Source organism: Amblyraja radiata, chromosome 1 (assembly GCF_010909765.2).
Source record: "Amblyraja radiata isolate CabotCenter1 chromosome 1, sAmbRad1.1.pri, whole genome shotgun sequence".
NCBI classification, from domain to species: Eukaryota; Metazoa; Chordata; class Chondrichthyes; order Rajiformes; family Rajidae; genus Amblyraja; species Amblyraja radiata.
Window position 1 is genome coordinate 152,152,026 of NC_045956.1, and position 21,766 is coordinate 152,173,791.

The following is a 21,766-nucleotide window of genomic DNA, read 5'->3' on the forward strand; positions in this document are numbered from 1 at the left end:
TTGCAAAGAAATCTTGTGCCAGTCATTATGAAAATATCTTGTGAAGGCCCATATTGACAATGTTGGCATTGTATAAGGTACAACAGTGTGGCGGTGACATTAACCAGCTGGTAGAGCTGTTCAATGCTGACCTTGGGTACTGTCTGTAGAGTTTGCACCTTCTCCCTGTGACTATGCGGGCTCACTCCGGGTGCTCCGGTTTCCTTCCACATCCCAAAGACATGCAGGTTTATAGGTTAATTGGCCCTTTGTAAATTGCCCCTAGTGTATAGGGAGTGGGAAAGTGGGATAATGTAGAACTAGTGTGATCAATGGTCGGCATGGACTCAGTGTGCTGAAGGGCCTGATTCCATGTTGTATCTTTAAACCAAACTAATTTACCTGCTAGATGGCTGTAAAAAAAACATTTGATTCACTGATATCTTTCAGGGGGGAAAAAATCAATTGTTTGTTATCTGGTCTGACATACGTCTGACTCTTGATGTATTTGAGTTTGGAGATTCTACTAAAGAGGATCTCCAAGAAAATGCCTGTTTGTCATGAAGAATAAAGACCAAGTTGCTCAGTTCACTGGTCACAACACATAGGATGTGGCAGTTACTCCCAATGCCAGTGTATTTTGTTCATCTTAAATTCTATTGCTCAGGTTGAAGTAAGCAATCTTCTCAAAATGAATCTATGACAAGGATATACAGTTTGAACACCAATTTTGCTGTGACTGATATCCCACCCCTTTAATCAGGACAGAATTATGAAAGCTCAGTTGAAATTCCCTGAGCGGCCACAAATGCCATTGTGAGTGGCAAGTACTCTTTCCGATCGTGTCACTCTGTCATGAAAGAATCAACTGTGCTTTCAATCTTCTCTCCTAACTGTTTTGCAAAGCCAATACAGTGAACCCTCATGTTAACGACTCCCTTATAACAGATGTCGAATATAGCGGAAGGACCTGCCAACCCATCCCCGGCTCGCACCGTCTCCCTTGTCATTCAGAGCCCCGACTTCTGACCCCACGCCCAACTCGCAAAGTGCACCAACAAGCCCTTCTTCACTCACCACACGGATCGGATCACACCGCTGTTGTTGCGACTCAGGTTAGAACCCCTGGCGACAATGCAACAACATAAAACAACTGAAGGACTTCGTGTCTTGGTCTCAGCACGGAGAAGCGTTGACATTTCGATAAATAGAAGCCAACATCCATAAACCAATTTTGTGATGCAGTGAACATTGCTCTTTGATATCACAAACAGAACTCTCGTTCTTTTAAGTAAGTAAGTAAGTTTAAGTTTATTGGCCAAGTAGTCACATACAAGGAATTTGCCTTAGTGCTCCGTCCACAAGTAGCAATATGACATACAGTGACAGTTACGAATGACTCAGAAAACACTAACATTAATAATAATAAAACATTAATGATAAAACACCATTGACCAAGCATGCGAACCAACAAAATACCAGATCAAAGGGAAGCTACAGATTTTTGGCTGTTAAGTAGAGCAACTACTCGTGGATAAAAACTGTTTTTATGTCTGGCTGTGACAGCTTTGACAGTCCGGAGTCGCCTTCCAGAGGGAAGTGATTCAAAGAGTTTGTGGCCAGGGTGGGAGGGGTCAGAGATAACAAATATGTATTAAAAAAACCCGAGAAAAAACACAAAACCTTTCAAACTGGGTCGTATTATGAATCTTGTGAATGCGTAGATGATAGGAATTTACTGATCTGTCTATTAATTAAATTATAAATTAAGCATGCTGTTTGGTGTATAATGGCACCTTTCAACACTGGCACTTTTTAAAAAGGTGCCTGACAATAAATACGTTTCTTTTTATGTCAAATGAAACTTCCCAAATGAAGATGAGTTGTGGAAGAGAAATATTTAATGCCAAATGGAAATTGAGCTGTATCAATTACACATATACACGTGGTTCCTAACAAGATAAACTATGAAATTCTCCCATTTGACAGAATGGCAAAAATATAAACTCAATTGGAAATGGTGGTTGCACAATACAGCATGTCAATTCAATTCCTTGCTGCATGTTATCAGTAGAGGCAATGACAGCATTTAATCAATAGGAAATGTGCAACGGTATGCATTATGGAGCAAACTACCCCCAAAAAATGTACTGTTTTTATATAAAATGATCTCTTGCCAGGTGCAATACTTAAAATGCATTTCACTTACTTAGAAATGTAATTGTTCTTTGAAACTCTTCTGAATGCTCTGAGCAAATGCAATTTATATGTAATTGCTGTGCAATTGCACTATTTTGCATATGATTACTGGAGGTCGTTGCACTGATCTGGAAAACCAAGAGGTTTTGGCTAGACCAAAGTAGGTTTTCATCAAGTTAATGATCCTCCAGCAGCTGTTGATGTTTGTCTCATTGTGTCTCTCTGGGAACAGTCCATAGATCACAAGAGCCCTCTGTTACACAGCTGCTCAGGCAGACTTCAACAAGATCAATGCATTATTTTCCAGACCTCCTTAGCAAACACACAATCCACAAAGAAAAGTTCCAAAAGCTTCAGCTTTGTGTTTCACACAGGTGTTTGCTCAAGTCATTGTTTGGGATGGAGAAGTCTTTGGAGGCTCCACCTTACTAGGAAGAGGAGACTGTTTACACTGAGACTGAGGCTTCTGTGTTAACATTTTAGCCTCTGTCAACCTAGGTTGCAGGTTTTGACTCCTAGAGATTTTCTTTGAAGCTATAGATCAGTAGAAAGGAAGTATTACTTGGTGGACGTGCTTTATTGAGGTAGGACATTAAAGAATCTCAGTGGGAACCCTCAAACAATGTCATAAAAGGGTTTTTAACTGATCATTGTATTGCAAATTTATTGGTGCATTGTCTATGTTATAATAAGGCTACTTTCTCAACGTCTGTACTTTCTTAGGCTCTACACAAATGTGACATGCCGCTGTGTTGTGACATACAAATCTTCGATTAATTAATTAAATCGATTCATTTTAATTAAGTCATTAGATATAAATTCAGACTTTTTTACATTTTATGATTGGCTTCACGTCCTGTATCTTTTGAAATTGTACAATTTTATGCAACAAAACATTGGCTTATTTGACCGGCCATTGAGAATACTTGCCACTAATTATCTGGTCTGGAATTTGTGTTAATAAATTTATTTTTTTCAATTTCTCACTGGAGTAGACTAGATGGGCCGAATGGGCGAATGGGCCGAATGTTGACTTCATCCAAGTCAAGTCAAGTCAAGTTTATTTGTCACATACACATACGAGATGTGCAGTGAAATGAAAGTGGCAATGCTCGCGGACTTTTGTGCAAAAAGACAAACAACCAAACAAACTATAAACACAATCATAACACACATATACCTTTACATAATAAATAATGGAAGGAAAAATGTTCAGTAGAGTTAGTCCCTGGTGAGATAGGCGTTTACAGTCCGAATGGCCTCTGGGAAGAAACTCCTTCTCAACCTCTCTGTTCTCACCGCATGGCAACTGAGGCGTTTGCCTGACCGTAGCAGCTGGAACAGTCCGTTGCAGGGGTGGAAGGGGTCTCTCATGATATTGTTGGCTCTGGAGTTGCACCTCCTGATGTATAGTTCCTGCAGGGGGGCAAGTGAAGTTCCCATAGTGCGTTCGGCCGAACGCACTACTCTCTGCAGAGCCTTCTTGTCCTTGGCAGAGCAATTCCCCAACCAGATGGTAATGTTCCCGGACATGTTGCCTCAGCAAGGCCACCATCATAATCATGGACTAGTTTCACCCCGGTCACTCCCTCTTCTTCCCCCTCCCATCAGGCAAGAGGTACAGAAGTTTGAAAACGCATGCCTCCCGATTCAGGGACAGTTTCTTCCCGGCTGTTATCAAGCAACTGAACCATCCTACCACCGGTTAGAGTGCGGTCCTGACATCCAATCCGCCTCATTGGAGACCTTTGAACCATCTTTAATCGGACTTTATGTTGCACTAAATGTACCCACTATCCTTTATCTATAAACTGTGGACAGCTTGATTGTAATCATACAGTCTTTGACTGGATAGCGCACAACATAAGGCTTTTCACTGTAACTCGGTACACTGTGCTTTCGACCGTCAAGACCCTTAATTCTGGGATTCCTTCCTTAGTCACCATCCTGTCACCTCCTTCTTCAACAAACTCCTGAAATTCCATCATCTTCACTAAACATTCAGATGTCTTCCTTTGCTCAATTTGGTCAACTTACATTATTAAATCTTTTAGGACAGTTTATGATATCCTAAAAAATACATATTTTTGTCAGCTTCAAGAATATCGTAGACTTAGTCAGATTATTTTTTAAATCGACATCTCACTTTTACAGCATTCTTTTTCTTTCTGGCATTCCCATTTGTACCATAATATATTTACTTACCCAAATGATGGCATCAAAACAAGAAACCTCAAAAGGGAAAACATAGAACATATGTGTAAGAAGGAACTGCAGATGCTGGTTTAAACCGAAGATAGACACAAAAAGCTGGAGTAACTCAGCGGGACAGGCAGCATCTCTGGAGAAAAGGAATGGGTGACGTTTCAGATCGAGACCCTTCTTCAGACTGGTTAAGGATAAGGGAAACGAGATATATAGATGGTGGTGTGGAGAGATAAAGAACAATGAATGAAAGATATGCAAAAAAGTAATGATGATAAAGGAAACAGGCCATTGTTATCTGTTTGTAGGGTGAAAATGAGAAGCTAGTGCGACTTGGGTGGGGGAGGGATAGAGTGATAAGGAATGCCGGGGCTACCTGAAGTGAGAGGAATCAAAAGTCATACCACTGGGCTGTAAGCTGCCCAAGTGAAATATGAGATGCTGTTCCTCCAATTTGCATTTAGCCTCACTCTGACAATGGAGGTGACCTAAGACAGAAAGGTCTGTATAGGGTGATTTCACGAAAGGTCACTGGAGCGTAAATCCCCACTCACGTGACCGAAAATTTTAACTGGGGGACAAGCGTCACTTCCGGTACATGTTAGTGGATGGGAAAACACGCACTTTCACACCCGTTAAAAACATCGAAAACGGCCAGTTTTTGAGCTGCAATTAAGTGAGCCAGTCGGCGTGACCGTGAGGAACAGCTACCTAAATTTACAGTAAAAAAAAAAGATGGAAACTAAGGTAAATACAAGAGGGAGCTGAAGGTGTAAAAACGGCGGAAGTTGATTGCCGACATTTTTTCGTGGAGATTTAAAGATCCAAAATATCGGGAATTATCGCGTTTGCTCGCTGCATTTCATCAAAAGTGGCATTATTGACTTTTTATCTTTATTCATTTGTTAGATGAAAAGTATTAAAAGTTAGAAACACGTCAGTAAAATTGCAAAATCGCCCATGGTTCTCGGGTGGGTTTTAACATGCAAAATGAAAACGCTTCTGAAGCTCCATTTACCATTTAAATAATCGTAAGCTTGCATCTCAGTAAAATTGATTTCCAAACGCATTGAGAGTTTACGATTATTTAAATGGTAAATGGAGCTTCAGAAGCGTGTTCATTTTGCATGTTAAAACCCACCCGAGAACCATGGGCGATTTTGCAATTTTACTGACGGGTTTCTAACTTTTAATACTTTTCATCTAACAAATGAATAAAGATAAAAAGTCAATAATGCCACTTTTTATGAAATGCAGCGAGCAAACGCGATAATTCCCGATATTTTGGATCTTTAAATCTCCACGAAAAAATGTCGGCAATCAACTTCCGCCGTTTTTACACCTTCAGCTCCCTCTTGTATTTACCTTAGTTTCCATCTTTTTTTTTAACTGTAAATTTAGGTAGCTGTTCCTCACGGTCACGCCGACTGGCTCACTTAATTGCAGCTCAAACACTGGCCGTTTCCGATGTTTTTAACGGGTGTGAAAGTGCGTGTTTTCCCATCCACTAACATGTACCGGAAGTGACGCTTGTCCCCCAGTTAAAATTTTCGGTCACGTGAGTGGGGATTTACGCTCCAGTGACCTTTCGTGAAATCACCCTATAGGAATGAGACGGAGAATTAAAGTGTCCAGCAACCGGGTATCAGGTAGGTTCAGGTGGGCTGAGCGAAGGTGTTCCGCGAAACGATGGCCCAGTCTGCGTTTGGTCTCGCTGATGTACAAGAACACATTTCAGCATGATTACAAAAGGACAAATTAACAAATTCAATCATAGAAATATAGAAAATAGGTGAAGGAGTAGGCCAATCGGCCCTTCAAGCCAGCACCGCCATTCAATATGATCATGGCTGATCATCCACCCCGTTCCGGCTTTTTCCGCATATCCCTTGATTCCCTTAGTCCTAAGAGCTAAATCTCACTCGAAAACATCCAGTGAATTGGCCTAATCAAGTTAATGTGTTTGCCTTGGCATGCAGTTCATACAGAAGATAAAGACACTTACATCTAATTAGTTAGTGGCCAACTCAAACTTTATTTGTATCATCTCTTACCTGACCTCAAACCACGTCCCATTCAGTGTTTAGCATACTTCCGCCTGCATAAATTCACAGACAAAACAAAAGTTCCTAAACACTCGGCACTACATTGTTTGCTGAAGAAATCAAATTGAGTGGTAAATAATGGATGGCCACAGTCAAATGGCAGTCCTTTGGTTGTAAGGTAGTATAGTTTAAATTATATAACCAGCATCCTGAGGGCTGGACTGTTCATCTGGAGACATAGTCTAGAATTACCAGGACAGCTAGAATCAAGTGTTAAAATAAACCTGGAAATAAAATGCTAGTCTCAATAATAACGACAATGAAATTTAGCAGAGTCCAGTTAAAACCCCATGAGGGTTTTTTTTTTATCCTCTGGAAAGTTTTATCAAATATTAGAGGGCATAGCTTTAAGGTGAGAGTGGCAAAGTTTAAAGGAGATAGGTGGCGAGTGCCTGGAATACACTGCCACAATGGTGCTGGAGGCTGATAGGAGATTGGCATTTAAGAGACACAAGGGTATGATGGGAACAGATTATGTGCAGGCAGATATGCATTGGTCTTGGCATCATGTTTGGCACAGACATTGTGGGGCGAAGGGCCAGTTCCTATGCTGTACTGTTCTATGCTCTATGTTCTATGACACCTCTGGTCCTAAACTAAAAAGGCCTCAAAGCAAACCTAAAGCCACAGCAATAAAATCTGAAATGCCCTTGCTGGTCAGGCATTCCAGGGCCATAGATAGCCATTAAAGCTGGAGAAAAATAATTTAAATACACTGGAAAGTCCTGAAGTACTTCACAAAACCATAAGCAAGAATAAAGACACTGAGTGACAAGCAGCAATATTAGGACATGACCAAAGTGATATATATATTTTTAGGATGTTTTATTAAAAGGGAGAAGAATAGATAGACAGGAATTGTTGAATTTCCAGATCTAGGAGCATAGAAACTGAATGTACAACTCACAATGGTGGAACAAAGAAATCTGTGGAGTATACGGAACCACAGAAAATAGGAGCACGAGTAGGTCATACAACCCTTCAAACCATATTTGCATTCAATCTAGTCAGGGCTGTTTTTAATTCAATAACAAATTATTCTTCTTGCCCCCATATCTCTCAATGCCTCCATGCAACGAGAAATGTATCTATCCCTCTGAAATATATTCAGCCTTGACTTCTGCAGCCGTCTGCGGTAGCTAATTCCACAGGCTCACCACCTCCGAGTGCAGACATTTCAACTCAATTCAATCCTAAACCTCCTGCCCTGTAACCTCAAATCATGCCCAAATCATGCACTAGACACCAAAGCCAGGGGAATGTCCCACAACCAATCTACCTGGCCCAGTCAGAATTTTGTCAGCTTTATCAAGGCTAGATAGTACGACTTTCTCTTGCAAAAGGCGGGAGGAATACAGCAGGTCATGTAGTATTTGTGCAGGCAAAGTGATGGTAGACTTTGGTGGGGCTGAGACATGTATCCAGACTTTTTTGCAGACCGTCATGGCCTGCCACTTTTTAAAACCTTACTTATTGTTTGTCATCGATATTAATTAAGGTGCAAGGCATGGTTAGCATGTTTGCAGGTGACATTAAAATTGGTGGTATCATAGACGGTGAAGAAGGTAATCAAGAATTACAGCAAGACGTTGTTCAGCTAGTAATTGGACCAAGGAATGGCAAATTAATTCAATGCTGATAAGTGCGAGATTTGCACTTTGGTAAGTCAAACCAGGGCAGGACCTTCACAGTGAAGAGGAGCGTCATGGAACAAAGGGACCTTTCAGTTCAGTACAGTTTACTTTATTGTCACTTGTACTGAGCTACAGTGAAAAGCTTTTGTTGCATGCTATCCAGTCAGCATAAAGACAATACATGATTACAGTCGCGCCATTTACAGTGTATAGATCTGTAGGAATAAAGATTTAAGGGCATGGAGCGATTGTAATACAAACTTGTGGATCTACTTCTGTGGCTGGCACAAAAATAGTCGCCCTAATTGGATGGCATATTGACAGGATGTAAAACCTAGGAGTACAAGCCCAAAATTCCCTACGAGTGATCAGATGTAGACATGGTGGTGAATAAGGACTAGCATTTTGTCATTCATCATTCAGGGCATTGTGAATAGAAGTTGCAATGTTATGTTACAGTTGTACAAAATGTTGTTCGAGGCCACATTTGGAGTACTGTAAATAGACACAAAATGCTGGAGAGAAGGAATGAGTGACGTTTCGAGTCGAGATCCTTCCACCCTGCAATAGGAAGGATGCCATTAAGCTGGAAAGAGTTCAGAAACGATTCGCAAGGATGCTGACAGAACTCGAAGGAGTTAGAGGAAGAGATTGGGTAGGCAAAGATTTCAATCCTAAGAGCTAAGTAGACCAAGGGGTTATCGTATAGAGGTGTATAAATCATGAGAGGCATAGATAGAGTTGATGATCAAAAAAGACAGAAAGTGCTGGAGTACCTCAACGGGTCAGGCAGCATCTCTTGAGAACATGGATATGTGACCTTTTGGGTCGGGACCCTTCTCAATGATCAGTCTTTTTCATGAAGGTAGACAAAAATGCTGGAGAAGCTCAGCGGGTGAGGCAGCATCTATAGAGCAACATTTCAGGTCGAGATCCTTTTTCACACTGATGTATTTTTCACGATGTTGGGAATCAAGAACCAGGTACAAAGTGAGAGGAGAAAGATTCAATAGGAACCGGAAGGGCAACTTTTTTGTACCTGCCTCAACCATTTCCTCTAGCAGCTCATTCCATATACGTACCACCCTCTGTGTGAAAAAGATAATAAAAACACATTTGGACAGGTACATGGATAAGAAGGTTTATTGGTATTTGGGTCAAATGTAACCAAATGGGACTAGGGTGGCATCTTGGGCAGTAGGGACAAGCTGGGCTGAAGTGCCTGTTTCCATGCTGTCTGACGATGACTCTGAAAAACTATTTTTTAGCTCAAGAGATCCTAGCTATCCAACTCATCTCTCACTAATTTAATTAGACTGCTGCAACTATTTCACTCTCTCCTGTACCCACTAACTCCACTTCTATCATTTATTGTTGCACGATTCAAATAGTTGCAGAGCTTTGCAGAGGAGAAATCACGTAAGGATGGGAAAAAAAGCATAAAAGGAAGTCAGAATAAAAGCAAATCTAACACAACATGGTAAAAACATATCGCCATTCAGAGTTGAATGCAACTGAAAACAAAATGATAAAGCTGATTGTATTAGGAGAGGCCAAAGATTCTGAGTTAGTTAAATACAACTAAAAACAAAATGATAAAGCTGATTGTATTAGGAGAGGCCAAAGATCTGAGAGTTAAAGTGCTGGAGTAACTTAGCAGGTCAGGCAGCATCTCTGGACATGGATAGGTAACAGTCGGCGGTATCACTCTACTCTCAGAGGCAGAAAGTTTGCATTCCACTCCAAAGATTCAATACCAAAATCTAAGCAGACACAAAGTGTTGCAATGTCAAACCTACCTGGTTTCAAATTATAACCCTGGCCTCGATTCCTTCTCGGGTGGGGCCCATGACACACAACACAGAACAGGGTGTCAAACCCACTGAGGACTCTGAACGTAAAGGTGAACGTTGGAAGACAAACACGTTGGGGTTAGGAGTCAATACAATTGCAAGTAATGGAGATGTCATGAATTGGTGCAGTTTGATAAATAGCCAGCAGCATTCTGGATGAAGGATTGAGCTTTGAAGGCCACTCCCAAGAGCATTTGAATATCTGGGTGCAAAGAAAACAGTATGCTGGAGAAGTATGTATGGGTGAATACAGTGCTGCTGCTCAGTTGTTTTCTATCCCGTCAGTATCATCATCCCAGCAGCACACCAGCTAAGATTGTCAGACTGCAGAAGCCAGGTATCAATCTTAAGAAATCTTAATTCCACTGTTCAGTGCACCATGTAGCAACTGTGTTTCCTTTATGGAAAATAGGTCAGGCAGCATCCAGTCCTTGTCAATGTCATGCTGTAACTCAAGAGTAGGCCCAGGAGTGGGCGTCTTGGATGACAATATTTCCTTTGTCTGTGAAGCAAGCACAAAGTAGAGTTCATCCTGTAAGGAACTATGCAGCACTGACATATTAAATCATGGCCAACTTATTTTTCTAATATAATAATATATTATCATTTCTATCTGAGTACTAACCAAACAAGTTCACAATCATTAAAATGTCAGTAGTGAGAATTGGGCTGCTGGACTGTGCCCATTGGACTTTTGATATGTGTGTTGAGAGCAGTAGGCCAAAGATCCTACTATCTGACATGCTTCCAAGCCCATAAAATAAAGAAAGGAGGCTGTGAGACCAGAGAGAATATGCACGGTAATAAAATAAGTCTGTTAAACCATCAGTTACTTACCCTGAACTAGGCCTCTGCTGCCACTGAGCTGTAACCAAGAACTGTCGGCATTTTCTGTGCTCTAGTATCCATCAAAAGGAGATGAAAAGTCCATCCAAAATCGTGGCAGCTATAGTTTTCCAATTTTAAAGAGAATACCAAAATGTTTTTGCGCTCACAATTACCGGCACCAAAAACACCAACTTAAATATAGTAACCGAGTAAGGAATCGAATACTACACACTGGGCAAGAGGCTCCAGCCTCTCAAGTTTGTTAGCACAAAATGCTCAAATTTACCTGCTACCAATAATATATTTGTGTGTTCCGTATAATATTTTGAACTCAGATTGCTGTTTCGAGAAAGCTGGTGGCCATGGTCGAGAAATCCCTCTGGAGAATTAGGAGAAAACAAAGAACATTTCCTCCCTCCTAAAGCTTTAGAGAGACCAGCGTCTGGAAGGCTTTTAAAAGGGAGGTGTCAATCAGTAGCCCCAGAAGGCTTTGTGCTGATATTTAAGTTACTGAAACAGATACACTTTTACACCCTTTTTAAAAAATAGTAGACAGCAATTTGTTTAACGACAATCCCAGTTTTGTTTTATATATTATTTTATGCAATATATTGTCAAATTCAACTAGTTAGATTTATTTATGACCATAATTCTCCTGGCATGGTGACTTGCTTAATGTAGGATACCGTTCTTGTAGTCTCCTGTGTTATATTACAAAACTGTGGCATTTTTTGACCCAAATATAAAGATATTTCTCACCATTTCTGTGAGGAAGTACATGCTCTTTAACTGAAAAAGCAGCACCAAAATATCCCTCCATTTTTTCTGCTAGCAATCCAGCAAGGCGTGTCTTTTCTGCCCCATGTAATGTACTAAAAGCCCACTTTGCAGTACCCTAATCAGCACAGCAACAAAGAAGATGGTTCCAGATTTAAATATACACTTCTGATCTAGATACACTGCAGCTCGCAGTAAGTAACAGATTACCCCAATGAATCCACCATTTTTTTTGTAAAGGGAGCACACAAACCTTCCTTCAGACTTGAATCTCTTTCCTCGATACAGTGAAACAATTATTTTGTTAAAGATATTAACAAGCATACCCATTTATAAAGTATTTAGCATACTATCCACATACCAGAATAGTGTGTCTAGGGTGCAATCATGCTGTTTTGGATGGTACCTTTCTGCAAGCTTCTTGTATTGCTGCCATGAAGGAGGAAGCAATGTAGCTCAGTGGCTGCATTGTTCATGAGCTGATCAGCTTCAAACCAGTTCCAGCCGGTTCCAGCCACCCCACGTACAGCTATGGAAACCTGTACTGCAGCACATACTGGCCAGTCTTTCCCTTCGCTGGTGCCACATTATTTCAGGGTTTTACACCCAAAAACAGCACTTTAAACTCTTCTTTCAAAAAGGCTGCACCTTCTGAATCGTATCTAAAAAAAGCCAGGTTTTTTTCTCCTCGCAAGTTGCTGTGATCTCTGGGAAAGCCAATTGCAATAAAGATTTGTGACATTACAGTATGAAATGGCTGCCTGGAGTCCTGACGGAAATAAATATCACAGGGGCAACTGCTAACTTAATGCTTCCTACACATTAAAAAAAATATTCACTGATAATGCAGTCTAGATTCGAACAGGCAAAGAAAATTAAAAGGTGCCACAAATTGTTTATTTCTCCCGAATAACTGCTGAAACAACTGTTCACATTTAAATCAGTAAATCAAACGCCTTCACTACTTTTAGCCAGGAAGAGTCATTATGATTTTATTGGGTCGGACATGCCACAGCACAGGGAATGCCGTTTGCAAAACACCAGCCGCTTTTCTGTTTTTAACCACACCCTTTAGCAAGCAGCCATTTTAGAAGCAAATGTACATTCTGCCAATTGTTCAGTCCTTCCAAAACCTTTTGCCTCCTCACTCAACAGGGCCCTGTCCTTAATTTCTGCAGCTCAGATTCTTAATTGTTAGCAACCAGGGGGACATTCGCTTTTTTTTAAATAGAAAATTCCTAGTTATACTAATTTCTGAAGAAACCTACTACAACTTCATGTGTGTCAATTAGAAGGCAGCAGAATTCTAGTGCAGAAAAATGATATTTGTCTGCACATTGGAAGCCTAAAATGCCTCATTAGGATTTTAAAAAGTTTTACTACCAGTTTGAGTAAAACACCAAAGTGGAAAGGGGGTGGGGTATTATCATTGCAGACAGCTTCCCAGTTTTGGGCCACTTTCAAATTAACTGTTTGATGTCCAGTAGACAGCATTTTACCGTCAATTTGCAGTCATAATTGCATATTTCCTTCTTGCAAAGGGGATAAGCCTGAATGTCAGACTTTCTCCCATCCAGTTCATTGAAAGTTAAAAGCAGTAACATATCTCGCTACCACAAGGTATAGACACTTTGCCAGCATAGTTAGCCGAGCAACAATCACATCTGCCTATTTCCTGTCAGCGGATCAGAGTGCTACTTTGACATTCCTTTCTTAAATCCAAAATTCAAATTATTTTAATTCTCCTGGTACACAAATCAGCGCTCTAAAATAGCTGACAAATGGAGAATTTATTTTAAAAATTGTAGGAAATGTGGACAGGTTCCATTTATGTAAGCTTTGCCTGATGCTAAAAATAAAATAGAAGACAGTTATCTCTCCCAAAAGAGTACACCGAATTTAAAATGTAAGCAAATTAATTTTGTATTTTTTAAGTAATTAATTACACCATCAATAATCATATCAACATCAAACTTGCTAAGTAAGTATTAATTTTATACTTTCCTTCCCTCTTCTGGTATTTCTTTTTATCTTGCAAGATAGGACAGAAAGAAAAGGTTACCACTCTTGGTTCAAATGTATTCAGTTAATTGAAAATGTGTCACTTGGTTTATATGTTAAAATAAAAGTACAAGGACTCCAAGTCACATTCACTATCACGAAGCCCTGAATCAGTAAAAGCCCGTGAACGTCTAATTGCAGCCCGCAAATATTAAATCCCACAGATGACAGAGGATCCCATATTCCGCTTGAGTAGCTTATAGCCCAACAGCATGAATATTGAATTCTCCAATTTTAGTTAACGACAAAATCGCCTCCTCCCCCACCCCACCTCCACTATCTTCCTTCACCATCATCCCCCACCCCCATCCCCTCATCCCTCCCGTGAGCCATGGCAGACCTGCACATATCTCTCCCCTCCTCTCGCTCTCTCCGCCTACATTCCTAAATAATTTGTCATCATCATCCTCGAGCTATACAATTCACAATTCTCCAATCCACATCTGGTGTGTTTTCATTTCTGCCCCTTGTTCAACCATCTGCCTATCAAAACACCCCTCGCCTGTGTTCACCTTTGACCTGCCTGCCCCCCTCCACTCTTCTAGCTTTCTTTCCTCCCACCCCTGCAATCAGCCTGAAGAAGGGTCCCAACCCAAAAAGTCACCTATCCATCTTCTCCAGGGGTGCTGCCTGACCTGCTGAGTTAGTCATAAAGTATACAGCGTGGAAACAACTTGCTCACGCTGACCAACATGCCTCATCTACACTATGGCCAAGAAAGCAAGCATCTCCTCCATTTCCTTAGAAGACTAACTACTTTGGAAACTGCCTAGCCGAACACCGCAAGAAACTGAGCTGAGATGTGGACACAGCTCAGTCCATCACTGAAACTAATGGCTCCACCAACTAAGAGGTCTATCTGAGTTCCAATTACCTGTGTTTGGACAAATCCTTCCAAATTATTTATATCCATGTATCTGTCTAAGATCTTGGAAACATTGTAATTGTATTTCCCTCTGCATCTTCCACTGGCAGATCCTCACCATGCTCCGTGACAAAGTTACCCTTTGCATCCCTTTTGCATCTTCCTGCATTTTCTGGTAATGTCCATTCAGTTTAAGCCAAGCTCTTTGATCTGACACTAAGTGAAATACTGTTTCAGAGTTAGATATAGCTCTTAGGGCTAATGGAATCAATGATATGGGGAGAAGGCAGGAACGGGGTACTGATTTGGGGTGATCAGCAATGATCATATTGAATGGTGGTGCTGCTCGAAGGGCCAAATGGCCTACTCCTGCACCTATTTTCTATTTTTCGATGGCTGTCACTCTCATCCCATCTCTGGATTTCTATTTATTGATAGCACGTATTGATTTGTTCACCCAACCATCGGCAGGTAGACATTAGAGTCTTTGTTTGCCTCAATAGTGCTTCTCCAGTTCAGGAGGGTGGCACGGCGGTGTAGCAATAGAGCTATTGCCTTACAGCGCCAGAGACACAGGCTCGATCTTGACTACTGGTGCTTGTCTGTACAGTGTTTGTACCTTCTCCCGTTACCTGCATGGTTTTTCTCCTAGATTTTCGGTTTCCTTTCGCACTCCAAAGACGTACAGGTTTGTAGGTTAATTGGCTTTGTGTAAATGTAAAATTGGCCCGAGTGTGTAGGGTAGTGTTAATGTGCTGGGGATCGCTGGTCGGTGCTGTCACAGTGTGCCGAAGGACCTGTTTCCTCGTTGTATCTCTACACAAAACTAAACTAAAATAGCAGTTGTTGACACAGGGTCAGCAACTCACCATGGTAGGGGCGGGGCCGATGGACATGAAGGGGGGGGTGTGAGGGTAGGTGGGGGATAGATCCCCCCACTTTTTGAGCTGGGCGATGGTCTGTATTATTATCCCCCAGTTTTTAGAGGTCGAGCAATAACAAAAATAATAAGCACCTGCTCCTATCTCTCATGTAGGCCCTACATATCTTAAAAATGCTTCAAACAAAAAACATTTAAATCATACTTCTACAATGCACTAAAACATGATTTTAATACATCAAATTTCAAAACGTCCCCTGTAACCATGCTGCCATTTGAAGTAGAGAAAGCAGATCTTCAGTCCCGACTGCACCAGAAACTCCATTATGCTGCCAAATCTGGATCTCACACACAGGAGATCCTTGGCACAAAGTAGAGAAAACTAACAATAAGTGCACTGCACGTTAAAGGACTCATTTCCTATCTTAAAAAAAACCGTTGAAACCAAAGGGTTAGGGTGGCACAGGGGCGTAGCGGTAGTATTGCAGCTTTACAGCGCCAGGGACCCGGGTTCGATCCTGACCACGGATGCTGACTGTATGGAGTTTGCACTTTCTCCCTGTGACCACGTGGGTTTCCTCCAGGTGCTCCAGTTCCCACCCACATCCCAAAGATGTGCGGGGTTGTAGGTTAATTGGCTTCTGCGAATTGTCCCTCGTGTGTAGGATAGAACTAGTGTACGGGTGATCACTAGTCGGAGCAGACTCGCTGGGCCGAAGAGCCTGTTTTCGCCCTCTATCTCTAAACTAAACTAAAACTAAATTAAACTTCAGAAATTTCAGCCATAACGAGCTATGCCTTTGCAGGTGGGATCCTCAACTATCTTCTATCTATACTATTACTAAAACTCTCATCTTGACCACTTGTCTGCATTGTAATTAAATTTGCCCGAAAATTATCCCCCATAGCGCTACGATTTTTCGCCACCTTTATGTCAAAGTTAAGATTCTGCATTGTTAATAGCTTTCGACTTGAATCACAGAAAATGGGGATGGAGATGGGGCTACATTTGCGTACTGTCTCAGTGTAATCTGATATTCTTGTACTTAGTACGATTGTGCCTTTGCATAGTATCTCTATGCAAAAAAGGAATATCACCCTACAGAGATACCCGTGACAATAAAGTACATTTGAACCATTAAAAATTCTTCCTGCATTGCGGTGACCAGAACTGTACACTATCCTTCAAATGTGCCCTCACCAAAGTTTTACATGAAGGCAATTATGCCATACACAAAGGCTTCAGTTTAATATCTCATCCAATGGACGGTTCCTCTAACTGTGCAGTATTGTTTCAGTGCTGTGTTGAAATGTCAGCATTAGTTACATATGCCTATGCCTCTAAACTGGAAGCCATCTGCTCAAACACAACAAACATAAAAGTTAGACAAATGATATTGCATTGTGCAGTTGTGTTCACATTCTTTAATCCAGTTTAGTCTGGTGTACAACAAAATTGCTTTTACATGTGCAAGAGAAATTAGATGAGAGAAAAGGTCAAAATGAATTCCAAATTAACTGCTCAAAAAAGCAGCAGTTTTAAAAAAATCAAAAAGCAAAAGCAGCCCTTGTGCACAGGGCTCCTAAAGAATGTGAGGACTTAAACTGAACTCTCACTTCAAAGTCTGCAGATCCCATAACTCCCTCCTGTGACAGAGAAATAATCAGCTACTCGGATCAAGCCTGGGGACGTAAGACACTGCAGATGTTGAAACCTTAAGCAAAACAGTGTGTCAGAGGAGTTCAGTGGGTCCAGCAGCATCTGTGAAGAGAATGGGCAGGCAATATGTCTGTTTGGGATGCTTCTGCAGACTGATGGAGGTGGGGGGGGGGGAGGGGGCACAAGGCCGAGAAAGGGGTGGAAGGGATCCACAAGATTTTCTCCCACCCCACCTTGCCTTCCAGCTTTATATTTTACTCAAATCAAGTCTTCCAAGTGGGCCTACAGTTTGAATTTATTGGTACATGCAGTCAGAATCAAGTGAGCAGATCTGCAGACACCAGAATAAAGAGAGAAAGTAATCATGAATTTAAGAATATTATCTCAAAAAAATCCAGAGATGGGGGATAGTCCACTGCAAGTACAGAATTTTCTAAATTTATTCAGATTAAGAAATTTAATGAATTGCAAGGATGTGGGTTTATGCAGAACCTTTGACATAGTAAAGTGCTCCAAGGGGAAGATAATTAGCAGACACAATTTTATACCAAGACATATTGAAGGATGTGATGAAAACAACAATGATAAGCTAAGGTTGAGGATCTGAAATAAACCAAATTTCCAAGAAACACTTATGGGTCAGGCAGCATCTGTGGAAAGGAAAATAAAATTAGCATTTCAAGCTAAGTAGTGAAAACCTTAAATGATAACTATATTTCCCTTTCGGCTGATGCTGCCTGACCTGCCAAGTGTTTTCAGACTTTCCTGTTTCTAGATCAAAACAAAAAGTATACCATATCCTCAAGAGAGGAATAGTGACTTAGGAACTTAAGTTCAGGATTTGTAACAAGACATCTGAAAATATAACGAAAGGAAATCAGCAACTAATAGAAAACTAGAATTGGGGGAATAGGATGATTGGTATTTTGTAAAGAAGGAGGAAGTGACAAAGGTATTTTAGTATGAGACTGTTGAATTGGTAGACAAGCAGTAGAACAAGGGGGAAAAGAAGTAAGGTTGGACGTGAATGAGAGGACAGGTGGAAAGTTTTAGACAAAGATACGATCAAAAATAAAGGATGCAAGACCAGTTGTTGGCTTAGAGCGAATATAACATTTAATTTCCACTTTAGTGAAGCCAAAAATGAGTGCTTCAGCAACCGATGGATTGAGGCAGGGCCAGAGAATGGGGCAGATACATATAACCTTGGTGATAGAAAAGGATGTAGGGTCAGAAGGTCAACGGACATTAAATAGGATGTCCTGATTATGTGTAGCCTGCTGCAGGCACAGCAAAAGGCTGAGGAGCAAATAAAGGTACACAATTTGTATGATTCCACCCAATTCCTGCAGTTTGTACATTTCCTCAAGCGTTAAAATGATCTCTGATCATGAATAAACAAACTGGAGTTCTTTAAGAACAGTGTTTGTTCTTTTAAAAAAAAAATGCGGGTTTTGTCCTGAACTACTGCAGTTCTCAGAGGGTTAATGTAAGAATGCACCTAACGTACTTTTGAGCTGGCAGAACACATACCTAAAATCTCAGAATGTCAACAAGATTAACCTCAAAATTCCATAAAGACCAATCATAATTTCTCCTTCAACTACGCTACAAAAGAAAATAAACTCAAAGGGGAATTTGCCTGTGATCTTTTTAGGTTAGTAAAAAAGTTGACGACTGCTTTGTGGTTAAAGCAGTTGTTCCAAATGGGGGATGGGCACCCATCTCAAAAAGGAGAACTGTGTTTTGGGAACCAATTAGATATTGCTGCGTACCGTGATGGTAATATATTACATTGACGAACAACACTATAATGTCACATACAGGACCTTTACTTTTTTAAAATAAAAAAAGATTGTTTTCAGGCAGTGTGGGGCCAGCTAAACAGCTTTCAGCCATGATAGCATTCAGCCACGTCACGTTTCTGGTTACACAGCATTCCACAGCTCCAGCAGCTCTGTCTAGAAACCCTCAGCAAGATGCATGTTGCAGAGGAACCATTTGTTAACAGATGTATGATCAATATAAATATTTGATTCAAAAGCGGCAGCATGTTGGAAATGCCACAAAACACCAGGCGGCGGCTAGCACAGTTTCACTTTCATTATCACAATTTGAAGCAACATAAAGAGTGAGGAGATGAGGCATTCAATGGAGGTTCATCATTCCTACTGACACCAGGCCTCATTTTTTTGTTTAAAACAATCTCAACGCCTGACATTATATTCATAATATTACAAAAAACACCCTGCAGAATATCTAAAGACAAACGCCTGATTGATAACACATCCCACACACTCACATTTTACTTAAAGATTAACCTAACTGCCCAGCAGGGAAACTGCTTAGATAGGATTAGGTGTCTGTTGCGGAGATATCACCTGATTTTAATTTCAGAGATATGCTAAACCAAGGCCCCTTTTAGGGTGAAAATGCAAGATTATATTGGCAACATATCAGAAAAGTAGTTTACCTGGTATCATGGCTGTTATCATCCCACAAAAGAACATCAATAATATCCTCCATTATCTCACTGCTGACTGTTTAAATGTTATTCTAATTTTGCACATGGCAATTACACGTGATATTTATCCCAAAGCATTTCTTGCAATAGTTTTTAGATTAAATTCTCTGAATTTTATTTGAATGTAATTCCTGGGGCACATAGCTGCACAGTATTACATTCAGATAGCTCGGCTATTGGACTGGCAACAGTGCAGCATACACAATTCTAGGTCCACACAATCTTTCTTTCCAGCAGTATTAAGATAGGCGATTCTCAATACATTTGTGACAGTTGGCCACTCCTGCTGCCCTCATTGCATTTTGCTAGCTGCAACTACATTACTTATTTTCCATGACCATTTAATTTTTTTTGTGTTATATCTCACTATCACCTTACTAATTAATATGTTATAATCCTTCCTACTTTGTTCAATGTCTACAAAGCAGATCCGAAATGAGGAAAAACAAGTACATTGAATGTTAAAATAACTAGCAGCAGCAGCAGTGAGCAAATTGGGGTGCATGTGAGCCACAAGTTGAAAATCGCTGATCTAAAAGATCTTTACAAAGCCATGGACTGTAAACCAGCATGACCATTTAGCAGCAGAAAGGCTGAGTGCATAGTGATATCGCTGGATTGACAATTTGATCAAAATTGATTTTCAGTTGAAGTTTACATTTATCATAGGTTTCAGAATTGAATTGGCTTGGTGCAAAATGAATCTGCAAGCAAAGTCTCTTTGGGCACCAAGCCAGACAAACCAGCCATTATGCAGCCCTAAACTATCTATGACTGTTATTTGATGGTGGGGTGTAATTTAAGAGATTTTAATAATTGAAGAACAGAAGCTAGGAGGTCCTTAATATCACTGCTTGTTATGACCAAGAGGAAATCAAATGCACAGAAAAGGTTAATCTCTTTTCAATTGATTTTCTTTTTCATTGTTTGTCTATCCCATTTACATCAAATGTTAAATTTTACTTGTCTTTATCTTTTGCAGTCCCTCGGGATCCAAGATGACATATGTTCACTCCAGTTCTGTGAGGCCTGGGAGGATGAACGAGACCAACGCAAGACTTGCAGATTCTGCCACAGTTGGGGCAGTGGGTAGTTGGTAGTATGGGCAAGCAGGTATATCAGGGCTCGAAATTAACGGTTGCCCGGGTGCCACTGACCACTCAAAGTGCCGCCGGGCAACCTAAACACCGAGTCATTTTGCCCGGCTTGGCAACCAGATACTGGTTTGTACCGAAGACAGACACAAAAAACTGGAGTAACTCCACGGGTCAGGCAGCATCTCTGGAGAAAAGGATTGCGACGTTTTGTGTCGGCGGTGACGGCTGTATTGCGTGGGAAAGATACTAGGTGCGGGGTGAGGAAGGGTCGCAGCGAATGACGGGCCCCGAACAGCGGCTCCATCTCCTCCCCCTCCCTCCCCCCGCTTGCCCTGATAGCGGCCGCTGCCTGCAAGCCCGCTAACGGCTCTGCACGCAGAGGCCCTTATCAGGGCGGGCGGGGAGCGGGAGGAGGAGGTGATGGAGCCGCTATCGCGACCGCCGCTGTGCGGGACCTGTCATTCGCTCCGACCCTTCTGAAGCAGCTGCATCATAGATCCTATAGCTATGGGATCATTGAGCTGACCCTCCTTCATCCCCACCTCGCCCCCCTCTCTCTCTCTCTCTCTCTCTCTCTCTTGTATTTTCCCTCCACCCCCCCCCCCCTTATCCTGGGACCCCTCCTCTCCATCCTGCATTGATCCCCATTCCCGCCTCTATTCAGTCCTCACTGACATTCCCTGTGCTCCCCTCCCCATCTACCCCCCCCAATCTATCTTGCGCTGATCACCCTATCCACCTCGCATTGATTCTCTTGCCACACCCCCCCGTCCATCCTACACTGGTTCCCCAATTCACCCTGTACTTACCCCTTTCCCATCCATCCTGCACCTTCCCCTCATTCATCCTGTAGTGATCCCCCATTCATCCTGTACTAATCCACGCATTCATCCCGTACTGACCCACCCTCCATTTACCCTGCACCTTCCCCTCATTCATCCTGTAGTGATCCCCCATTCATCCTGAACAGACCCTCCGATCCACACTGTACTGACCCCCCCTCACCCATTCATCCTGCGCTGATCTCCCCCCCCCATTCATCCTGTACTGATCCTCCCATTCAAGAAGAATGGGGGGAACAGTCTGAAGAAGGGTCTCG

General features: G+C 41.5%; 1 protein-coding gene across 9 annotated transcripts in view; it reads right to left on the reverse strand.

Annotated features, from left to right (window-relative positions):
- The window catches only part of znf532 (zinc finger protein 532), a 123,359-nt gene that overhangs the window by 71,855 nt on the left and 29,738 nt on the right, over positions 1–21,766 (reverse strand). For 3 of the 9 annotated variants that reach the window (XM_033032859.1, XM_033032878.1, XM_033032870.1), the window contains exons 1-3: positions 11,942–12,680; positions 10,813–10,921; positions 9,922–10,477 (exon numbers count right to left, since the gene is read on the reverse strand). The exons of 1 other annotated variant lie outside the window; for it this stretch is intronic. The gene's annotated coding sequence lies outside the window, so the exon portion shown is untranslated. Of the gene's footprint in view, positions 1–9,921; positions 10,478–10,812; positions 10,922–11,941; positions 12,681–21,766 lie in introns of those variants that run through there. 5 more of the 9 variants (XM_033032842.1, XM_033032814.1, XM_033032823.1 and 2 more) reach the window with 5 other exon arrangements.